The sequence below is a fragment of the Manacus candei genome, unplaced genomic scaffold (assembly GCF_025592945.1).
Source record: "Manacus candei isolate 608988 ecotype Guabito, Panama unplaced genomic scaffold, ASM2559294v1 h1tg000119l, whole genome shotgun sequence".
NCBI classification, from domain to species: Eukaryota; Metazoa; Chordata; class Aves; order Passeriformes; family Pipridae; genus Manacus; species Manacus candei.
In genome coordinates this window covers 3996111-4020471 of record NW_026138167.1, presented here as the reverse complement: position 1 = coordinate 4020471, position 24361 = coordinate 3996111, and the positions used below count along the sequence as shown (strand labels likewise).

Genomic DNA, 24361 nt, shown 5'->3' with positions numbered 1-24361 from the left:
CTGAGATGTTGTTATGCTCTGCTTATACAGTCAATTTGGAAAGAATCTGTTTCCCCTCTCTTTACTGTGTCATGCAAAAAGGATAACTAATATGAATATTTATAATTAGGTATTTTTACAGGGGGCTGTGTCCAAGATACAACATGCTGAGACATTAAACAGCACAAATGTTGCCAGAATTCCACCAGCTTGGCAAATCTGACAGCCAACTGAAGGCAAAGACTAGTTTTTATGATAAAAATCAGGCCATGTACTGAATGCTAAAGCACTGCCAGTTGTTCACAGCCCGGGAAGAGCTCACTTGCAATCAGCATGAATAGGAAAAACATTTCCCAAATGATGCTTTGTTTCCTTGTGGATTTGCTTCCGTTTCTGCCTCCTTACACAGTCAGCAATCATAATTCAGATGGTGGGGTTTGAAACATAGCCTTCGTGTTACTAATCTTGTAATGAGGTGCCCCTTTCTCCCGGGCTGTCACTCAGACTGACAAGACAGAGGGAGCTGCTCCCAGCCTTGGCAGTTGCTAGAAAGTCGGGATGTTTTGCAGCAATGGCTTGTGATTCATTTGTTTAGCATTCCTCGCTCTTTGTTTTGTGAGGACAGCTTGAAGGGGACTGAGTCACATGGCAGCTCTTTTCATACTGGGCTTCTACTGCCTTCAGTCTCTGCAGAAAGCCAAGGGAAAAATGGAGGGATTTACCTACATCTTCATTTAATGTTAATTGTCTAATCAGAACAGCAGCTAAAAGGAAGGATGTCATGTCACATTCATCAATTAACTTAAAATGTTGTAAATTAATCTGTAGTACTGGGCACTGGAACAGAAGTGAATGTAGAGTGGTTTAATTCTTTTCATTTTGAGTGGTAAATTGCATTTTTTTAAGTCAGTGTGCTGCTTGTGAATACAATGACACCCATATATATGATCTCTGTACCACCTGTTGCCTTAGCTACCATTTAACATGCAATATGCTTATGTTGGAGATAAAATGTTTTCTGTGTTACCTACAAAATATAATGTGATGGCAGTTTTAAAGAACACCTCAATGATCCTCACAAGCCGTAGGAACACCAGATTTATATAACACTGTGGCAGTGAATCTCTGCCATCCCCAGCTGTGCCAGAGCTGTTGGAGTGCAGCTCTGCAAGGAAAGGCAAATGGCAAGCAGACACCTTTGCTCCTGCTGGGCAGAGCCTGCAGAATTCTGGGACAGAAGTACAAATGCCTGCATGCAGCCAAAATTAAAAAATGTGCATAAGTGTTGATATTTTATTCTATGGATACAGCTCTGTCAATGTTTCCCTGTTTTGGTGTTCTGTAGGGACGTGCCCAGAGGTGCCCATGATTTGGGAGCAGATCCCACAGGCTGGTGGAGATGGGGCCACCTCAAGCACTAAAGGAGGAGAAATCCAGCCCCTCCCCAGGCAGCTGCTTTAGCTGGAGCCTGCTGCCTGAATCCACAAAGGTCCCAGCCCCCTGCCCTTCTAGCCAGGAAAAAAGGCAGTTTGGAAGGGGTTAAAATTTTACACAAAGGTGTCACCTTATGGAGGGACTTTAAATAATCTTTAAATGCAGATGTTCCCTGCTGTGAAACATTTGCTCATTTCTTTGTTCTTCAGGACTGTTTTTTTCTTATTTCAAAAAACTCAATAATAGGCAAAAAAATTTTGCTGCCAAGTGAGGTTCACAAAACTACGAAGGACTGTGGTGTTGTCTCTCCATTCCTTCTGGAGGGTTTACAGGGCCCTGTTCTCCTTCCTTTTCTCCCCCTACCTTGTATTTCTAACTAATCCTATCTGCAAAAACAAACTCTTTGGTAATATTCAGGTTGGGAGAAGATGATTCAATCTTCTTTTGACTCATCTCTAATATCTCCATTTAGATGATGAACCATAAGTTCAAGTTTAAGGCTAATTTATTGGCTCTTGCTTTATCTACCTCCAGTAGGAGGGCATTCACCCTTCTCCCTAAGTACACTTTCAAGCACATAATGTGTGTTTTCTGTTAGGATGGTTCATATTCATCTCACCTGTTGCTACTCATCTGCAGAGCTATTTCAGTATCTTCCTTTCAGAGGTCCTCAAAAATGTTTTTTGTTATGGTAATCGTTGTCAGGGCATTTTGCTTATGCTGTTCAGCAGTTGATGGCTTTGCTTGTCCTGGTGCTCAGTCTGTGCAGGCTCACCAAGCTGTGGTTGCTTTGCACAGAAGTCTGAGTGCTTTGCTCCTTGTTATCTGTGGCTTTCATAATATAAATAATTTGAGTTTGCTTTTCTTTCTGCCAAATTTGTCATACACAAATGTGTTCACACTTGAAGTCACACAGAAGCAGAATACCAGAGGGGAAGAGATGAGGAGGAGGAAAAAAAAACCAAACCACCCCACAAATAAAAGCCCAAAAGAACTAGACAGTGCTGTCTCCTTGCATAATTCCAGACAGCTCTGGGAGCTTTCAGGCACAGCCTTGACACTCTCAGAAAAACAGCAAATGCTGCTCTGCTGGGAGACAAGTCTGGAAATGTCTCTGCCTGCTCAGGAGTGCTGGGTTAAGGTGAAGATGATTTGAGTAACTTACTGGCCTAACCACCATAACCTGCTAATGTGTGAACACAAGTAACATAAACCTGTGCTTTTGTTCTGTTAAAACAGGTAATGTACAGAGCTAGTTGTCAGGTTATTTCCTAGCTCATTCTTTATATTTTGTTTCGAAGGTGTAATTAAAAATTAAGAAAATTAGTAAGATTAGCTGCTCCTTTTCTTAGGAAAAGTCCCTGATTATTCCAGCTGGCTTCTACAGGCTGTTCCTCAGCATGTGCCTCCAACCTGTGCTTCCATTGCAGAGCTGCAGTGTGGCTGCTGAGCAGATAAAATTAAAGGAAGACTGCAGCAGTATGCTCCTGGGGGGCAGAAAACAAACGGGAATGTTAAGGAAGACAAAAGTCTGGTGCCAGCTATGCAGCCAGAATTCTGAAAAGAATTCAAGTGTCCTTTGACATGGCTCTTGCAGCATTTCAGAGATCAGGAAGTCACTGAAGAAGGAAAATTAACAACAAATCAGATTTGAAATTTGTTGGAAATAACCTTATTTTCTGTCCTTCACAGAAAATGTTGCTGTCCTGACCAGCAGTCATGAAGAGAAGGGGGTGAAGCGAATTTGTCTGGAGAAATAGGAAGTTTTGAAGTTTTCAGTGGGATTTATTACCAGTGGCTGCAGGAGGTGTTGCCAAGCCAACCGTTGACACTGGAATGGATGAAAAGCCTCAGACTTGAGCGGTAACCCATCTTCCTGACATCTTTTTATTTCCCTAATACAGAACCATTTGTGTGCATTATAAAGGATTTTGTTCTACTACTACCAGAGTTTAAATAGAGCAATCTCACAGGGGTCAAACATTGGCTGAGCATGTGAATGTGTAAGCTTTGTTCATTAGCAGAAAGTTTGAATTTTAGTATCTGGTGGTTTACTCAGTAGTTGTAATTTTTTCCTGAGGGTTCATCCCATCTCTTCACTGAAAAACAAAATCAGATTTTGTAGATTTGGATTTTTCTCCGTTGGTAGCTGTCTTTCCACCCAATGCCCAGCAAAACTGCAGTTTGGAACAGGTTGTAGAAGCAGCTCTGTCCCTGATTTTAGTTATAAGGTAAGTACTTCATGTGACTTCTGCACTGTATGGAAAGACACATATGGTACACTAGGAAGGTTGCTCATTTCTGCTAGACATCAATAGTTCCTCAAAAAAACTCTTCTTTTGCCATTTGCTTCTTTTCTTTGCTTATCAAGTTCTTGCTTGCTTATATTGTTCCCTGTCTATCATTCATAAGTGGTGTTAAACATCTGAAATACCTCTGTACTTGAGACCTGCCTTCCCCAGGTCAATGTACTGGTCAGAAATACAGAACTGTGCTACTTTTTAAAGTCAAAGTGGTAGTAAAAAGACCCTCAACTCCTCATCACTATCCTGGTGTAGGCTCTGTCCCTTTGCAGCAGTCGGTGAAGTGGAGCCAACCCCTAAAACCAAAAGGTTTAGGAAGGATAGGGGGGAATTGCTACACCTTTAATACTCCACTGAGATGATGTTTCAATATCTTTTGAGACAAAAGAGTGAAAGAAGGTGTTTGTACCCTTCTCAAAGCCTGACTGACCCTGTGTACCATAGAATTTGCCTCAGTTTGGTTACACTGATGGGAAACAGTAAGAGGTGTCAAAAATGACACATCACTGTGTTTCTTTCAGTTGGCATGAATAAAACAGAGGTAAATCTGAAATGTGTGGTGGTTTTGTTCAAATTGGTTCTTTCATATTCTGTTCTTGAGAGGAGAGCAAACAGATCTGACAGTAGTTTTATGTGACTTTTGGTAGAAAAATTAATCCTGCATTTCTGAACCTTGTAAATATACCTGTTCTCCTTTGTCAGTCCAGGTCAGGTAGTTATTCCACCCACGTATCATAGGCTGTGTTAAAACTTCAGTGTGAGAACAGTCAGTGCCCTAGAAGGATTCTCCCCTAATTTCTGTGAGGTTAAGGGCAAGATTTTAGAAAATGATCAGCATTAATGTAGCAGTTCCTATCTGAGATCCACACTAAGGCTCCTGTGTCTCTTGTGAGAGGACAGTCAGGCCAGCCCTTAGGAGCCTCCCAACCACTTTCATCTCAGCCAGTGCATCCATCAGACAGTCAGTAGGCTGTTGGGGTTCTTTCCTAATTGACTTCCCATCTCCAGGAGTTGTCTGGTTTGTTGCCAGAGTTGCTTGTATGCTGTGGTAGTGTCTCCTGCTGCACTGGCAGGAAGGGAGGGCTTGCAGATTCCATCTGTCTGCAGTGGTGACAAATGAAGCTCAAAAAGGGCTTATAAGAAAAATGTTTTTCTTCTTTGAGGTTTTCAGGTTTACTGTGCTCTTGTTAATGTTTTTTCTGTTGTTCTCTGTGCCCCTGCAGTCCTTTCTCTTTGAACGTGTGCACATTTCCTTACAGATCTCTGATTCATTGACGTGTCTAATGAGAACAAGAAAAAGGCAGTTCCAGTTTGTTTTGCAAAAGCTGTGGAGCTGGGGCACTTCAATGGGATTTTAGGTTTCTCTAGGGCACTTTGGAGCCAGAAATATGAGCAGCACAAGTTAAAAAGCAATACTAGTCACAAACTCTTACCCATCCTTACTAAGGAAAATGCACCACCTTGGCTTGTCGTTATGCAGCAGGTCAGGAGAAGACACAAACAGGTTGCAACCACCATCATTTTTGAGGAAATAGTTTTAGAAAGCTGGAAGGTGATGTTTTCTTTGTTCCCTTGTATATCACTGCCTGGCAGAGCAGCTTCTGTATGCATCCAGCCTTTGTCCAAAGAGCACTAACTGTAAATCTGCTGGGGCTAATGGCTTCTGCTGAGGAAAAAGGTTCCCATAATTGTTTCTACATCCAAATTACTATTATTTAGCTGATAAAAGTGACAATCAGAGGCCCAGGAACAGGGATAACAATGCTACTTGATAGATTTCTCTGCTGGCACAGGAAGATCTTAATCTGCTGAACATCAAGAGGTCTGTGTGGTTGAGGGAAGTGCTGGGTGAGCCGAGTGGGAGGAGGCCTGGGAAGAGCCAGGGGTTGCTGTTTTGGGCAGATAGATGTCCTTCCTGCTGGAGATGCTCCAGAGTGGCCTAGGTGGGAACTGAGAGGGTGAACATACTCCTTCTGTCTCTGAGAACAGCTGGAGGATGTTGCCTGGGAGGTGCTCTTGGCTGAGGGATTTTAAATGGGAGGGTTGTCTCTCAGCTTGAGAGCACATTTTTTCCGCCTGACTCACTGGGTGAAATCTAAATGAGTGATAAAATTTCTAAAAGTAATGTTGAATTGGTCGGAATAATAAAAGGTGGATTTATCATCAGGAAGGAAGAGCAAAATAAGGGCAAAGATTCAATGCAGAGGAAGTCACCACCTTCCCAGTAACAATGGAAGGCCGTGGGCAGCTCACACACCAAGAGTCCTCCTGGCTCTGCAGCCACACAGCAAGTTACCATTGGAGGGGATTCTTCTGAAACCCTTCCAAGCCTCCTTTCCCATGTGCAGAACCCACACACATTCTGTGGGATGCTTTCCATTGAAAAGACAGTGCACTACAACATGTTTGCATAGGTTAACTTGCTGTGTAGAACACCAGCCTGTGTGTGCATGAAAGAAAACTGCCCACTATTCCTCCAGAACTCATTTTTTTCCCAGGAACAACACCAGCCTTTGTTGCTTCTTTTTGACTTGTGTGCTGGTTGAAAAGTAAACAGGCAGGAGAAATGAAGCCAGCTCAAGAGAGATTACAAGTCAGAGTTACAATTTACTAAAAAGATTACAATAAATGCAATGATACAGATAAAAACCTGGTTTTAACCCCCAGAGACAGATGTATAACCCCACACCCTGGGACAAGACCAGAAGGGTGTTCATTAGCCCCTGTGCTGAGCACCACGTGGCCCCCCTGGGTGCAAAGGAACAGGAAAGGAAACCTGTTGGTCCAGATGATGGTCACAGTCCTGTTGGAGTGATGGTCACAGTCTTGTCCAGAGTGGCAGTGGCAGTCCTGGTGGAGTTCTGGTCCTCCTCTGGATCCGAGGAGTGGTACCAGAAGTCCCAAACCCCAAAGTTTATATATGCTCAAGTTCAGGTGGGGATGTCCAGCACCTCCCCCGGGACAGGGAGTTTCATGGTGGGTGATTTAACTCTGAATCATGGGATATTTTCGGAATCTTTGATGGTCTAGCTGTTGCAGCTGCCTATTGTGCTGGTCCAAGGTGGCCCATGAGCAGAGATGACCCCTCAGGCTGGGTGTGAAGGTGCTGATGCCTCCCTGGAGGGGAGTTATCACAGCTGAGACATTGGTGTGAAAACAAAAGAACACTGCCCTGCCTCACAGGGTTCTTTAACACCCAGCTTGTAGCCTGAGGTGTCAGGTGTGCCCTGGGCAGCTGCTGCAAACAATGCATTTATTAACAGTCCATCAGAAATTACATAGAGGGTGTAGAATACACAGTTTTGGTTATACCCACATAGTGATAAACTGGTCCCAGCCCCTGTAACTAGAACAACTTGGCAGGTAGAACAAGGAAGGAACAGAAAATGTTGCCAGGAGTCTGGTGGGATCCACGTGTGCTGTAGATCAAGTGAGGTACCTGCAGGGAGGGGCTCTTGGCTTAAATGCATTTTTAAGATAATAACCATAATAACATTCTTTTAATGATTTTACATTTCTATACTGTGTTTCCTCTGTGCATTCCTGAACAGCTTTGCCAAACTTCAACTGCTGTATCAATTTATTTGTATTTACAGTTTGGAGAAGCACTGGGGACAGAGGCACTGGGCTGTGTGTGCTCTCGGCTGCCTTCTCTGTCAGGGTTGCAGGAATCATGGAATTATAGTGCTAAAACAAGGAAGAAGTAGAGGAACAGGGTAACTGCAATTACATATAAACAATAGAAAGATTCAAAATCCAAGAGTTTTAGCTCTATCTCAAAAGAAGCTGAAGATACTGAACTCAGGATGTGTTTGGGTTGGGGTGTAAGGAAATAAGACTCTTCTTGACCCAAGACCTGGCTTATCAGGTCCAACCAGGCTTTCCCATCTGAGGTTTAAAGGACTGAAGGCTGATTCAAAATGGAACCACTGACAGACTAAAAAACAGTAACATAAAAGTATTTATTCCATGTCCCTTGCATGCAGTTCTTTCCAGAGGGCAATTCCCATTTTTCACTGGCTTGCAAAAGTCTCTTCCATTTATGCTTGTCTCTGAAATCTGCCCATCACAGGTGTGTTAAAAATACTGTCCTTGTCAGTTTAGCTCACAAAAGGCTGTGTTTGCTGAACTCATGCTGGTGTGATGGCTGCCCTTGGAAACTTCAAATAAGTGGGACAACATGGAAACATCATCCCATAAGTGTGTGAAGCTCCAAACCAGTGCTGCTCTTCATTTTGGACACAATCCTCTCTGTTACATCCAAACAACTCTGCTGCTGCATATTGGCTGTTGTAGCTCTTTGTGATGGGGTGGCAGATGGATTATGGTGGGAGCAGGGAACTTTCAGTGGTGGGGAGATGAGAGGCTTTGCTTGTGGTGAGGTCTCCGCTTTTCATTTGTTCAAAATTCGTAACGAATTCACCTTCTCTGAACTTTCTGTCATGTGAAACTCCTGTGTTTCACTCTGACATTTCATTTATCAGCTGTTCAGTTGGTGATAATTACATTCTATTTTTCATGCTGGGTCCTTTCATTCTTCTCTAGTCTGTTATTATGTGTTGTGGCCTTGGCAGGAAACACATTCCCATTCTTTAAAACAAAACAAAACAAAAATAACCACCAAAAAAACCCCGAACAAAGCTCAGATCCTGCTGATTAAGAAAATTATTAACTTCCAGTGTTGAAAAAGATAATCAACACACCTGAACCTGCTTCAAGCAATAACCATGAAATGCAGGTAGTGCCCACTTTATGAGCAGTGTTGGATACCCAGACACTATAGCACCCACCTCATACAGAGGGTTGCAGCAGCAACATCCCTTATCTCATATTTAACACAAAATAATTGGAATTTTAGAGGCTTCTTGGATTCCAAGTGTCTTTTTCAATTTATCTCAACCATCCATTTCCATAGGGTGGGACTAGATCTCCAGAGGTCCCTTCCAACTGTAATGATTCTGTGATTCCTTAACTCTCCTCAGGGTAACTCTGAAAATGCCCACAGAACCAAGTGCTGCTGATGCACAGTCTTTCTTCCTTTGTTCTTCCAAAGCAGGAGTTTTTTCAGCCCAATCATCTCTATCTTAAGTAGGAACATTAGCATATACGTATCTTAAGCAAAAATACTTCACAAGCAAATAGACAGGGCTTGAAAGAGACTTCAAAATAGTTCCAAAAATACCTGCCTTGCTTTCTTTTTCAGCCTTGTCTTATATGTCATTCTTTATGTGAGTTAACCTATTTTTTTCGCTAAGCTCTTTTTTTTGTTCCATTACTTTTCCATTTCTGGTAGTAAAAATTCTGTGTATTCTCTTGGGGAAAACTGTAGGTTACACTTTAACTTGCACCGTGGTGATTTACATTACAGTGGCATTCCAGAGATATTTCACAAAATTCAGGCTTTTCCTACAGAACTTAGGCTGTGTGCAAACATAACTGGGATTCTTTATTTTTCCATACTAGATAGGAAGGTGTGAGGACAAATAAAATACAAAATAGAAAAGAATCCCTAATCCAGATTCTTTAGATTCCTGCCTCCCCACCCACATTTTTGGAGAACACTGCAGGCATGCTGCTGAGACATTGGTTTTCTGCTGTACAGCTCCACCCAAGATCTGTGCCTTTGCTGTGCTGTATTGCTGTTCTTACAAATCTCTTTACCAGGTTGAAAGATTTCTGATTTTTCAGTCATTTCTTGAATTCATAACTAGAAATAAAAGTTCCCGGAGCTGCCACTTGCTAACAAGCAGTGGCACAACATTCCCCCCTGATCAGTGCATCTCTGCCTGGCTGTATAACCATCAGAGGGATTGAATCTGTCCAAAACCTCCTGTTTTCAGGAAAAGCACTGCTGAAAATAGAATTGAGAAAGACTTCCTCTTTCAGGTGGTTTTTTTTTCCTGCAAATACAGTTCAGGTGGCTCACAATTTAAACATATATTGTGTTACATGCAGGAGCCAGGAGTGTATTAACAGTTCTGACTTCCAAATGTGTCAGACTTCTTGAGCACCATGTCTGCTGTCCTCTTCTGTAATAGTTTGATGAATGCAGTGGCAGTCAACTCAGGATATTTGACTTTGGGCATAGTACTATTTGCTTTTTATATCCATGTAAAGCTTACTGAGGAAGATACAACCCCACCACCAATTTAAAGGTGCCATACCATGAGAAATAAAGAGGTATTACTAAAGTTAGGACCACTAGAACAGTTTGGGGTTTATTTTACTACATCAATGTTGTGGTTTTGGTGTGTTTTAAGTTTAGGGCTTTAAGTGAGTGAATTTACAGTTATTAAATGAATCAAAACTTAGGAGTTTGCCTTTTTAATGGAAAAGTCACTTCTTCTGCAGCTAAAGAAAGATGGCACCGAGCTCACTGAAGGAAAAATAATCCTTGCCTGACTATGACTGTATGTTAATGATTTTCAAGACTTTAGTTGATGATGTCCATTAAGCTTGATGTTGGTGATGGATACAAAAATTAACCTTGAATATCTGAATGGTAGTGACGTGCTTGAGTCTTGCATCAGTCAGTAGTTGGTTAATTATCTGAGTATCAGTGCAAAGAGAGCAGGCTCCAGCTGGCTGTAATTAGGGCTGAATTGTTCCATTCCTTCAAGACAATTTTTACATTCATGGGATCTGCAGCTTTCTGTTGTCCTCATTTCCTGCAACATAAAAGCACTTGTATCTCAAAGAATTAAAGGGGGCAGATAGTGAGAGACTCTGTGGATAAATCTCATTAACATCCTTAGCAGTCTGGCTGAGAAATATGCATTGCAAGTTCTAAATAAATTTAAAAAAAAAAAATAAAAAGAGAAAACAAACCACAGGAGTCATAGCCAGAAAGTGTTATTTCAGTTGACTGGAAGAAAAGGTGGATCTTTAGAAAGCACAGTGGGTTCTATAAAAGCTGAAATCTGCTCTGTAAATTTTGGTCTTAATGAGGGACCAGCAGCCTGTGTGGGAAGAAACTTGGATGGCAAATCAGGAGTGCATGTGACATAACAGTGGATGAGGAGTCATTAATTCAGGACTGCAAGTGCCATAGATCACAGCCCATTAGTTGAAGAAAGGCTCCCTGGTTTCTGCCCTCATGCTGCTGAATTCCCCTGCTGGCATTGGCTTCCAGGGGTGCCCTGGCTGTGGGAGACTCCTCAGCTCCCTTCAGTTCTGGGGTCATCATGACCTGGGCAGCTTCTCGTTACCAGCCTTTATTTCAACTCCTGAGCAAGACTGGCAAGTTTTCAAATTGTTACTCTGTTTGGGAAAGAAACTGCCTTATGTTTAGTTTGCATATTAAAATTCCATGTTGGTATCTCAGTGCAGAAGGGATATGCAGGAACTGGGGCTGGGGGGGAAGGCAGGGGGGGCCAGTGGGTGTGAGCCTGAGAGGGTCAGAGCAGGCTTTGTCTAGGCCATGATGCTGCAGAAAACTTGTTGCTCTTCACCTGCCAAAATCCCCACTGACACTACTTGAGGTGCAGGGGGTGACAGAGCTACAGCAGCTGCCTGGTGCTGGTAGGAAAAATTCTGTGCATTCTGGATGTTGGTGCTCACTGCTGGTGGTCAGCAGCCCGTTCTGTTGCTGAGCTGACAGAAATCAGCTCCTCCTCCCCATCCACAGGTGGATTTGCTGCAGTTTGAAAGCTGAGGCTGTTCAGAGGTGACAAGTGGGGAGGGTACATGGAGGTGAGCATCCTCATCTAATTTTAGTTTACAAATGTCTTATAAAGGAAGTTAGTGAGAACACTAGTGGGTAGGGAAAGATGTACAAGTTAAATTCCTTCTTCTTTATTAAAAGCAAATTAAATATTTTCATAGGTGGTAATAGTTGCACGTGTCTGTATTTGCTGTTCAGATTAGCTCTATTCGGACAGGCATCCCCAGCAGTGAATGTGCAGATACCTGAGCTGCATTTAGAAAATGCTTTTGCCATGTGGTCACAGAGCTGTTAGTGCTGAGCTGAGCAATCACCCTGCAGTGCCCTGGCACCAGCACTGGATGAACACAGACAATTCTTGTGTAAGAGCACTTTAGTGGTCCAGGTCTGAAGTGTAGAATATACACTCAAGGAAATAATTTTATTTTGGGTGCTGAAATAAACTTTTCCAGGGTTTTTTTGTGTACTTGATTATTAATAGAGAATTATTGTTTTGCTGTTTAGACAAGAATACTGTACTTACTGACCTGCTGCTGTGGAAGTTTATATTCTCTGAGTATAGAATTTATAATCACAGATTCTGTTTATTGACTGAAAGTAAGTCTGTTAATCCTCTTGCTAATTTCCTGGAAACTTTACTATGACAGCTATGAAAAACCAGCTGAAAAAAGTAACTGATACCTGATCTGTATGTACAGACCTGTGTCAGCTCTAGTCATAGGTGAATCACTTAAACATGGCTTGATGTTAGTTATTCAGACCAGTGAGTAGTTTTGAGAAGGGAGAATTGATGAACTGTTCTCCCTCACTATAGAATCAGAGATCATTAAGGTTAAAAAAGACCCCAGTGATCACAGAGTCCAACCACTAACCCAGCACTGCCAGATCCACCACTTAGTGCCACAGTTACACAGCTTTTAAACCCCCCCAGGGATGGTGACTCCACCACTGCTCTGGACAGCCTGTGCCAACAGGGCTGGACAATCCTTTCAGGGAAGAAAGTTTCCCTAATATTCAACCTGACCCTCCCCTGGCACAGCTTGAGGCCATTTCCTCTCCTCCTGTCCCTTGTTCCCTGGGAGCAGAGCCCGACCCATCCTGGCTCCCCCCTCCTGTCAGGGGGTTGCAGAGCCAGAAGGTCCCCCCTGAGCCTCCTTTGCTCCAGGCTGAGCCCCCCCAGCTCCCTCAGTTCCTCCTCATCAGACTTGTGCTCCAGACCCCTCCCAAGCTCTGTTGCCCTTCTCTGGACATGCTCCAGCCCCTCAGTGTCTTTCTTGTCGTGAGGGGCCAAAACTGCCCCCAGGACTGGAGGTGCAGCCTCTCAGTACCCGGCACAGGAGGACAGTCACTGCCCTGGTCCTGCTGCCACACTGATGCTGGCACAGGCTGGGTGCTATTGGCCTTCTTGCCCACCTGGGCACACACCAGCTCCAGTTCAGCTGCTGTCACCAGCACCCCCAGGTCTTTTTCCAGCTTTCCAGCCTCTCTGCCCCCAGCCTGGAGCTGCAGGGGGTTGTTGTGACCCAAGTGCAGGACCCAGTGCTGAGTCTTGTTGAACCTCACAGGCCTTGGCCCATGGATCTGTCCTGTCCAGATCCCTCTGCAGAGCCTTCCTGCCCTCCAGCAGATCAACACTCCTGTCCAACGTGGTCTTGTCTGTGAACTGACTGAGGGTGCACTCAATCCCTCTCATGCAGATCATTCCCACAGGCCAGTCCTTCTCCTTCCCTTTAGCCTGGGTTAGCACTTAGCAAAAGGAAAAGAAGGCAGAGGGGAAGTAATTAAGGTCCTTCCCACCCCACATAAGTTCCCTTTCCTCAGTTTTGATTTCCAGCAGGGGAATTTGCTGCAGGGCCCTATAAGCACCAGTGTTGGTGGCACAGCTGTGCCACAGCTGTAACACTGAACACACAAACTGGGGGACTGTGACAGGTTCCACTGTGTTCATAGGCCACACAGCCATAGTCTGCATTCTGCATGTCTGTATTTCAGTGGTTCCCAGCAATCTAAAGATGATAGGGTTTCCAGGTAATTGAGAGAATTCAATTATCACGACAAAATGTTAAAGGTACAACTTGCAACAAAACCCAGGAACTCTTCAGAATCTCCTCTACACTGTGGTTCATGAGGTGATTATTCCCACCGTGGCCCTGCATTCCCAACTACCCCACCTCATCCAGAAGTTTAAGCCTGTATCCGTGTTGTAACTTCAGCAGGAGGGATAATGTTTCCTAATTGTTGAGTTGCACATTTAGTGCAATAACTGCTGACCTCTCTCTGCAGTGCTGTGTCACAGAAGGAATGGCTTTCGTGTTGCAGCCTGATTGGAGTGCGCTGTAATGCTTCATGCATCATTTTAATGGCTCTCTCAAAAAGCCTGGTATCTCGCTATGTCATTATCTCAGACTCTGCAGTTGTTGTTTCTTATTTAAATGTCCTATCTCACTAGAGATTTAATGTAATTAGAACCAGCCTGTGGAAAAATCTTTTTCTATTATGTCTTAGCTATTGTTCCAGTCAAGATGGTAAAGCAAATCAAACAGGATATAATGAAAATGATAAAGCCATTTGCAAGAGGCAGTTTTCTCGAGGGAAGTAAAAGGCAGCACCACTTTTCATTTTGCTTTGTGTTTCTAAACATGGCATGAGCCTGGAGTAGCTCTAGTGAGAGTTGGCCAATTCACCTGAGAGCAGAGACAGGTACAGCTGACAGCAATCTGAGTTGGCTGATCCAACAGGGAACCACAAGTACCACAGCAATCAGCTTCTTCCACTGTTATTGTTGCTGTACCAGCCTGTTCAGACAGCACCAGGTCTGCTTGCCAGCAAAGGTGTGTGTGAAGGAGCTGGGTCTGTGGGAATAAGCATCTTAGATGGGTGTTTTTTCCTCCAGATGTAGCATCCTGAGTGGGAAGGGACATGCAGAGTGTGGTGTCTGAAAAGGTACTGCAAAGGTACTCGTACCCAAAGCCTCAGTGTAACGTGTGTCCAGCCAGAGTTATGTTCCTGGGGTAAAAGGACAGGGAAAACAATGTCAGAGGCTTTCTTGGTCTGGTTTGGAGGCAGGATCTCAGCAAGGCAGGAGGCCTCCTCTGCTGGGTGATTTCTGAGCAGTTCAGATGTTATTACTCTATGTCTCTTTGCTTTTCAATTAGGTTTATAATTTTATGTCAGGGCTGTTTTGCAATATCTTTTCTCTTTTGTGCACAAGCCGCTTGTGAACAGGCTTTTGTATTGTCAGCATGTGTTACAGAAATCTATATTAATTCACAGCAGTATTGATAAACTTTAAGTCTGAGAGGCTTGATCAAGAGGCTGAGTGCTGTGGAATAAAGCTACACATGCAGTGCTTGCAGGGGGTGATGGCAGGGCTTTCAGTCTTGCTATTTTAGCTCCCAACAGCTGTGAATAGATGGATCAAGTGTCCAAGTGGGACAATGCCTCACCAGCAGCTGAGTTTGTCTTCTGTTGGGTTTACCTGGGACAATGGGGTTTGGAAGTGCAGAGTACAGCCAGCTCAGTCTGTCCTCACAGGAATGTGAAGCAACAGAAGCAACAGATCAATCTTGTTATTCAAAAGCCAATGACAGGGCAACTCAAATGATCAACATACAAGTCATTCAAATTATAAAAAAATCACTAGTTTGATACCTACAAACTATTGTAAAACTTCAGATGTAATGGAGAAAAAAAATCTCCCCGAAAGAATTCTCCTGTTTGTACTTTTCTGGGCTTGGTGATGACTAATTTTTAGATCACCTGTGCACGTTCATCTTCTCTGTTGCCTTGAACCCTGTGGAATTGAAGAAACAATAATTTCTTCTTCTTCCCTTCCCCCTCTTCCTTTCTTGTAAAGAAATGATTAAATACTCGGAGTACAAATGCTGCACATGAATATTTATAAGAACTTTTATAACATTTAGCAAGGCAATGCTTCATGGCTGTCTCTTTCTGAATGCTCATAAGAAAGTACCATAATCTCTTCGAAGCTGCACTGGCTCTTTATTATTTGCTGCTGGGTTGGCAGGAATTGGAGGCACCTCGGGGCTGCAGGGCTGCAGTCAACGATGACAAAACACAGAGATCATTGGGGTGTTTCTTACTTTTCTGATAAAACACTTGGCTTGTGTTTAACACCTCATAAGAATACATTTTTCGTGCGTCATTTACATTTAAGTTGCAGAAAATTGCCAGGTAGAAATCTTGTTACCAGCATTGGATAAATACCTGATTCCTGTGTTGGTACTTTGGTCCCAGAGAAACGGAGTTAAATGTCTTCTGCTTGGAATACTGACATTGTGGGACCATTAAGTGGCCCTGGAGCACACTCTGAGAGCCACTTGGAGGGTCCTCCTGTTAATGCAAAAACGTTTTAGCCTCCACTTCTCTGCATATTGTCTCTTTATGGCAGGGTATCCTGTGCATACCTAATAGCATGTGCAATGCCCCAGAGTGTCACACACCCATTTCTAAAAAGCAAATGGAAACTGGTAGCTCCTAATAGCAGTATTTATCCCCTTGACATCCTGAGAGAATTTAGATCAGATTAAGCACTAGAGGAGAAGGAAGAAAGGCTTTAGGAATAAGCAAAAGGGAGAGGGGGATAGAGTTTTGGTTTGTCAAAGCTGAAGATAATTTTAGAACTGGGTTTGGAAGTTCCTTGCTCATAACATTATTATAACCTCTCCCCTTCTCCCCTGTAAAGTAATTGCCAGAAATGCATGTGCCCCTGTCCACAAGGTCACTCTATGAATTGAAGACTTTTATTTCTTTAAAAGAAATTTTCTGTATTGGAAGTTGTCTGTTGGAACTTTGTATGTGATGTGTAGGTCTGTGTGACATGGTGAGCATTTCAAAGGGGGTGGTGGTGAAATGTTCCCCTTGTTGGGGTTGGTACAACAGACCCACTGAGAGGGCAGAGTGGGAATCATTCCAAAAACCATTGCTGTGGGCAGAGCTCTGTGATCTCCCCTGGAGTCAGCAGGGATCCACGAGGGTCCAGCTGGGTGTTGGTGCATCCTTGCTGCCTGTGTTCTGACAGGCTGCTTTCTACAGTGTTCTGTAGTTTTACAGCTTTCACTGGACAAACTGGCTAAGTTAATTCTTCCAGGAGTTCGTTATTAATGTAGTTTTTCTCTTTTGTAATCATATTTTCTCGGTTTTAAGTCCTCTTTTATTCTGCTTGTGTTGAGTATGCCTTGTGTGGATCTCGATCTGAAGATCTCAGAATATACCAACATATTTAATGCTTGGGAATTTCTTCCCCTTTGTGTGTGTGTTTATAAATACGTATAATACATACTTCTCTGCTACTGCAATATGCAAACTATACAGGTGTATTTTTAAAGAAGGCACTATTGATGTGATTTTTAACCCTGAACTGCTACTGTGATACTGTAACTTTCAGATAGTGATTTCAGTCTCTCCCCCACATGTTTTGGGCACAGCAGTTAATAGAATTACTTTCATAATTATCAAAGGAGAACCGAGGGAGACTATCAACAAACAGTTTATTTTACATTTCAATTAAAGCTGTACACTTGTGGCATTACATTTACCCCTGTATATTACAATAATAATACTGAAAGAAAATAATGCTCTCAGTTGTGCTTTAGTTGTGCAAAACTTTCAAGCCAAATACCTGATGCATGACCTCTATGAGAGTCACAACTTGGTTACCACTGTAAGGAAAGTGTGTATTCACCTGAGAGCTCTTCCAGTATGTTTAGCAGCAGGAGTAATGCTGGATCTTGGGATAATGGTCCCTTGTTTGCATCTATAAGGAAACAAAGGTACTGTCCACATTGGTGTGGAGTAGCTCATCAAATCCATCCAACAGATGGATCCAAATCCATTCATAAAAAAAGCTGTTGGATGATAATAACTACAAGAGTTTTTGAATCACATTCTTCGCAGGAAAGACTAAAATCAGACTTCAAAAAAATTAATTTGCTGGCTCTTCCTAATTTATTTCTTTAGACTTTGTTTTTAGAGTGTAAAAACGAAGTGTGCACGGGGAAACACAGAAAGCAGTAAGATTCCAGGGACCTTTAGAGACTTTTCCTTGTCTCTGGATCCTAGCACATTAAAGGTTAATGGAGATTTGAGGCAGAATGTATTTTATTACTTCTCCAGAACTTCAGACTAGTTCTTCCATCACAGGCTATAAAACCAAACCCCTCACTCAGGTAGTGAACTTGCTGCTTGAGCTTCATGTCTTACTTAAAACGAGGGACTGCAGAGCCCCTGTTGGTGCTGGGCAGGGAGAGGGACCCTCCTGTGCCTCCTGCAGCTCAGGCATTAAGGGTGCTGCTGCCTCAGCTCAGCAAGCACCCACCTCATTATCTCTGGCAAGTCTCTTCTGCCCTTCCCCTTCCCGGTTCTTCTTTCTCCAAGTTTAGCAGGTAATTAAAAGAGTGCAGTGGCTGAGGAGTGAGAAGGGAATTTTTCCAAATGCCGTCCCCTGTAGGATGTGATACATCGCCCACGCGTCCCAGGGCCGGCATTGAAGAGCTCGGCCCATTTGTCTTACTTGAGGTTTAAGCAAAATCATCTGCTGAGCGTTTCAGTCTCTCCCTGTGCATTGCAATTCAGCCAGCTCCTCTGAAGAGAAAAATGGGAAAGTGAGACATGGTTAATGTACCAGTCTTTTATGTGGAGAGAACAAATTTGACATAGGACATTAGAGATAGAGGCTACAGTCTATCTTCTGGCTGTACAATGCTAATTAGCGTTATGAACCCATCCTTTTGTTCATCCTGGTGGGTTGTGTCAGCCTTGGAAGGATTCTGGGCTGGAACAGCAGCACAGTGTGTTGGGACTGCCTGGCTTTTGGCACCGGAGTGGGGTTGGCAGCAGAGCAGGAGCAGCTCTGGGCTGGTTGTGCACCTGCTTCCCGACAGCACTGGGGCACAGGGAGGGACAGGGAGCGGGCTCTGGGACACAGGAACACTGTGGGGTTTGTGCCCTGTGGGGCACAGGGAGGGACAGGGAGCGGGCTCTGGGGCACGGGAACACTGCGGGGTTTGTGCCCCAGGGCCCGGTGTTGGCACGGCCGGAGGGGAGCGGAAGGAGCTCTGTGGTGAAGCTGCTCCTTGGAACCAGCGTGTTCCAGGAAATGCTCTCAGCTCTTCCTCTCTTCCCACTTTTCTCTTTAGTCTTCCTGTTCCTGCCACACCATATGGAAGTTAGGGAATTACTTTGCTCTCTACTGAGAGAAAAAATGAGAAATGAGTATTTTTATGTAGCGAAAATCTTTGTATTAACACGTGTTTTGAGAACCTGCACAGCACAGAGCAAATCTGCTGCAGTTCCTCAGCAACCCAGGGGCCAAGTCCTACACCTGCACCCAGGCATGATAAGCAACTGATAAATATTCTACTATTCAACTTCAGCTTTTTTTTTTTTTTTTTACATACTACATTCTGGCGTCCAGACATGAGTCTGCTGCCTTTATTGAGCTTGACATACTGCAGTTTCTATCAAAATTAAGTCTTTGGGATCCCTGTTAACATACCTCGTTTCAACAAAAGGCTTTATAAAACAGCTGACTTTAAAAAGATGACGTTTGCACGATGAGAAATGATTTTTACTTAAAACAGCCATAGAGGGTGAAGTTAGTAGTGACTAATTTTCTGGTTATGCCAAAAAAATATTTTTGCAAATCACTGAAAACCAAAAAATTAAACTTTGAATCTTTATTTGAATTACTCAGACTGTTTTTTCTGTTGAAAGGTTGATACTATTGCAAACCAAACAAATATCTTGAAAATAAACCACAAATTCATTGTATTTGCAAAACCACATGTCCTGTCTTCCTCATGCCTCTCTGTGTCTTCTTTGCAAATGCTAGAGTTTAGTGATCTAGCAATAGCTAACTTGGTTAACAAGTATACAAAAGGCTAAATTAACTTTTAAATCTAATATGTTTTAATTTCATTTTTCTATGTTGTTATTAAGAAGCAACATAGAAAATGCCATGTATATTCTGTGGGTTAGGCCTGGATAGAGGTGACAATTCTGAAACTGGTTTAGGTAGGAGGCTGAGTGGGATGCTCTGTATTAATCTTTGTCCTAAAATTAGTCAGGGTTTATTTATGAGTAGCCTAAAAAAAAAATGTAAATATGGAGAGCAGGAAAGATATTCCCTGGGTATATTGGGAAAAAAAGATGGAGCAAATACATTGTATTTATTATGTACAACTGTAAACTGGGAATAAAAGAGTTTGGGCAGGGCTTGCCTGACTCCACTGAGAGAAGTGAAGATCCTCAGAAGCTTGTGGAAGGCATGAGCACACCCTTATCGTGAGTTCTGGATGCCATTCTGGGTTTAAAAGGACAATGCCTGGACACCACGTGTGGAGGGATCTGTTTGAGGAGTGGAAGGGTTTGTTTCCATCAGGTTTGTCACTGGTATGAAGCTCCAGGAACACCGTGTTGTGTTTGGAGAGCAACAGTCCGAGGGTGCTAATAACAATTCACAGGAGTGCTTGGAGGTCTGGGCAGCTCCCTTTAGAGAGAATACTTCAGAGCTGAATTTATTTATACTTTTATTTAAAAATAGCAATGTAGAACCAGTAGTACTTGTTAAGTATGGGGCAAAAGCAGCGAGCTAACACTGCAGTGAGAGCTGTTGGGATTGCTATGGCAATTCCCCTTTGACAACAGCCAGGATCCCATACCCTGTCTGTGTAACCACAACCTGCCACCGTGACTAATTAAGCCAAGGCTGAGCCCATAACCTCGAAACCCGCAGGACAGACTTTCTTTCTGTCTGAATTGCAAGGTTAATGCTACAGAGAGCATGGGGGCTCTTCTGTGGACCCTCTGTGGGAGACCTGGCATCACCTTCCTGGGCAGTGTTGGTGGGGCAGTGGTGAGGAGGCCTGATTTGGATTCCTGAGCCATTTTCTTCCTATTGGTGTTGTCTCCTAAGCTATATAGGGACTGAGCCCAGGACCTCAGCAGGGGGCAGTGGGAAGAGTTTTGCTGCTGCCCTTGCAACTTGGTGCTTCTTATTCTCTTAGACTCCTTCTTGTTAGAGACAATTTAGTTCCAAATGGCACAGTGTTGCCTAGGGCAGGAATAAACCTCCCTCAAGACCCTCCAAGAGGGCAAGTAATTGCAGCCTTTCCTATTTCACTGGGGCTGGCAGTGACAAAAGATAATTGCCCTGGGCTTGGTGTGGTTCCTGGTGTGGACTCGTAGCAGCCCTGTTTGCTAATAAAGTATTCTGTCATAAAAACCTCATCTGAAAGGTGAAGAATTCAGAGTGTGAGTCTGCTTTTACTTTCAGATCCCTGTGGATTGGTATTGAGTTATCTCAGCAGTACAAAAGTAGAAAATTCACTCTGAGTTTTTTCTGGATAGAAAAAGCTTTGCATTCTCAGGATTCTGTCAAGCACAAGTAGCAAAATTTATGTTTGGCCATCAGCTCCTTTAGGAAAACATTTCAATCTGTAAAAAAAAAGAACTAAAGAAAGAGAATTGAATATGGGTGCTGATTTTCTTTGTCTTTCCTTTGCTACAGCTTGTTTGCTATGCTTCAGCCTTGTTTCCTGCTGTGTCCTGACCCTGGAGTGAGCCCTGGCTGGGCTGCAAGTTTGGCATTTCCAGGTATGATCTGCAACTCCTTAATTAGTACTGGAGTGCTCGGACAGCAGGGCTGGCCAGGGCTGGGAGGAACAGCTGCTGGGGCTGTGCCAGGCTCCACTCCAGCTGCTGGGGCTGGCTGTGATAAGACACCTCTTCCTTTTAGGTGGCTGCTCCTGCTGCCCACAGAGCAGATGGGTTCCTAGGGCAGGTTTTTCCTGCCTGAAGTCAACCTTCTTGGCAGCAGCAAATGATTCCTCCTTCCCCTTTCCTCCTCTTACAGCACTGGCTAAAAATTACAGTGGTTTCCATACTTGATAGGTTTAAGCCATCTGTCTGTGAAAATGGAGGGTATTTCTTCTCTCATGGAGTAAATCAAGCAAATTCCCAAGCTGCAAAAAAACAGTCATTGTCTGTAAGGATAAAAACTAATACAGAATTTCTATTACATTTCCTTTCTTATTCTGTCCTTGATGATATTTAATGATGCCCTCACTGCATAGCTCTTCCATGTATGGATTCTTTTAAAGTATGGAATCAGATGTTGTGGTCTAAAATAAATTACTGGAGTTTTGTCTGATTGGTTGGTTTTTTCCCCTGCCCTACATCATGTCTCTTTTGGTAGCCTGAAAATCTAATTACTGACTGTTGGGTGCCCTGGGTTTGGCTGTTTGTCCTTTTCTGTCCCCATGGAGGGAAACAGCTGCATCACAGAGCCCCCCGTGGTGTGCCTGGAACACTGGTGTGTTGTGGCAGGTTTTTGTGACTGTCAGACACAACACTTAAATCATAAGAACAAGTGAAATATCAATTCTTATTACGAATGCTAAAAGCATACAATTCCAGTAGCTGCTAATGCCTTTTCTGAATTTCATCTATGATGGTGCTTTTTATTCCTATTAACATTCTTATCAGTGGTGGCTTCCCATTTTACAGGGATGGATTCAGGGCAAAGCATAAGGAGCACCAAAGAGTGTCTGTTGTTACTGTTGAACACTGAAGAATATCTGTTATTGTTATTAACTTCAACACTAGTAAACATTAATATCTTTAACCTTGTGACTGAGAGCTCATCACTCATTTCACTGCTGTGGCTTATGGCTGCAGATTAAAATTTCTTACATCCATCGTGCCTGGTGAAGTAGCTTATTGGGGTGAATAAATGACATACTAATTAGGAGAGTAGCCTGAGAGAGAGCAAGCTGCTTGAACCAGCTTTGATGACCAAAAAATTACCTGTAGCTCGTTTCTCAAGATTATCAAAGAGGTCCTCAAATTAGAATGGCTGTCTTTGATCATGGATGTGAGGAACAAGGCAAAGTGAGTGCTCCAAGCAGATGGCAGTGGGAGGAGATGGTTGCTGTGGAATGGGAAAATGAAGGAGCTTTTACAAAGATTCAGGCCCCTTCCAGGCACTTGCTCCACCATGTAGTGAATGAGATATTAGTATCAGGCTTATTTTTATTTATATTTTCCACCATAAAATAGCAATGTATGTGTTTTCAAAAGTTATATTGTTTAGGTTAGTTGTAGAGGAAAAATGCCTTTTTTTTCTCTTTCTTCTGTAACTTTATTCTGATGTTTCTATCCTGTGGCATGAAAACATTCAAACAGTACTGATCTTTAGTAAGACTTCCACCTGGCTTCCTTACCTTGGGAATGACCATGGCCTGTCTCAGGTATTGCTTTGGATTTGTTTGGATCACTGCAGGATGTGTTGGGGTGACCCAGTCCCTTGGCCCAGGTAGCTCAAAGCTGAGGCCCCAGTTGCCCAATGTCAAACCTGGTTGTGTAGTCACAAAAAGCAGAAATGGGCACAGGGAATGTTCCAGGGCTGAGCTGTAAGTCTGGGACAAGAGTGACAAAGTGTGGGAGGAGGAGAGGAAGGCCTGACCTTACTGCTGGGAGATAATGGGATGTCAGTGTTATTGCACTATTTAGTTATTTTGCTGTATGAAGCTAAAACCACTGAAAGTAAAGAGTAGGATGTGGGAAAAGGAAGAACAGAGTCATGCCCAGACTCCAGTGTGAGTGGCCCTGCCCTTAGTGCTGCCCAGACTTCCTAAATGGACAACACTGGAATAATCTAGTGAGTGAATTTTGTTCTCAGCTGAAATGGTTAATGCTTTGTTTAAGCACTGAAATTGGGAGCTGTGGGTTTACCCCACCTAATACAACTGTCCGTGGCTCATCCCAAGAATAAATGTCTGATTGTTCCTCTGAATCCATCAACCTCTTGATCTCAGTGCCAGCTTGTTTCAGGATGTGTTTTATGTGGAATAATTTTCTTCTTGCAGATGTAAATATGCTGCATTGAGTTTATTGTTCTTTTTTTGAGATAGATACTAAATGGGAACACCCAGTCTGTCTGCTTTATGTGACGGATCATTTAATATAATATCATTTTATTTGTCTCATTCTGAACTAAACTATCCTAATCTGAAGGGATTTCACTGAAAGGATGAAAAACTTCCCATATTAAAATAGTTTTGTGGCTGTTTTATGCAGCATTTCTTCCTGAGATGTCATAAATAGAACTGAACACAATACTCAGTAAATCATGTCATTGATTTTCTCACACGGAGAGTGTGCAATCTGCTGGTTCCCTTGCATATTCTGTTGCACCATTTGCATGTCCTGCCATTAGGAGTGGGTGAGAACTTCTTAAAAGCTTAAAATAAAATTGTGCCATTTCTCTCTTGCCCGTGGTTTGGTAGGAAGAGCGAGTTTCCTTCCCAGAAGTCATGATCAAAAAGCTGTGCCATTCACCCTGTGCTCAGCTCCTGGCTGTACCAGTGCCTGGTTCAGAGGGACTTCAGGATTCTGTGTAGCTCAGCCACCTGGTTCCCAAATTTCTGCCCAGTTCTTGGCTCTGCACAGTCCAGCCCTGCTGTGCTATTGCTCATAATTTATCGGTTATTTTTAATATCTCGGGTTTTTTAAAATGGCTCATAGTGGGGTTTATTTTTAAACTTAATTCTCTCCAGTTCTATATTTAATAACTCCTAAGGCTCTCCCAGGGGGATTGAGACCTCTGGAGGGTTCCCAGCTGGCAGTGCTGTATCCCCTGTGTTGGAGCTGCCTCTCACACTGGCTGTGATCCACCAGCTCTCCCCTGAGTTACCTGCCCTGACACCACAGCAGGTGTTTGGCTGCTTTTTAGTAACTTCTTTCCTATCCTTTCAAATACTGTTTTGTATTTCACTGTCCACGAGTTAATTGCTAAACTGCAATGGGTAATTTTTTTTGGCAGTTGTGGGTTTTGCTGCATCAGCACAAAGGGGTTTGGAGCCAGAGGTTGCAGCAGTGCAAGGGAGGGGGGTTTAAATAAATAGAAAGTGCAGAGTGGATGGACCCCCCTGCAGTGAGGATCCACTCAGCTCTGCTCCCC

The 24361-nt window shown here is 43.3% G+C and overlaps 1 protein-coding gene across 6 annotated transcripts in view; it reads left to right on the top strand.

The window, feature by feature from the left end:
- Positions 1-24361, top strand: part of PEAK1 (pseudopodium enriched atypical kinase 1) — a 112528-nt gene that overhangs the window by 45610 nt on the left and 42557 nt on the right. For 5 of the 6 annotated variants that reach the window (XM_051770352.1, XM_051770354.1, XM_051770350.1 and 2 more), the window contains 2 exons: positions 3106-3276; positions 20909-20994. The gene's annotated coding sequence lies outside the window, so the exon portion shown is untranslated. The remainder of the gene's footprint in view (positions 1-3105; positions 3277-20908; positions 20995-24361) is intronic. The other variant, XM_051770351.1, reaches the window with a different exon arrangement.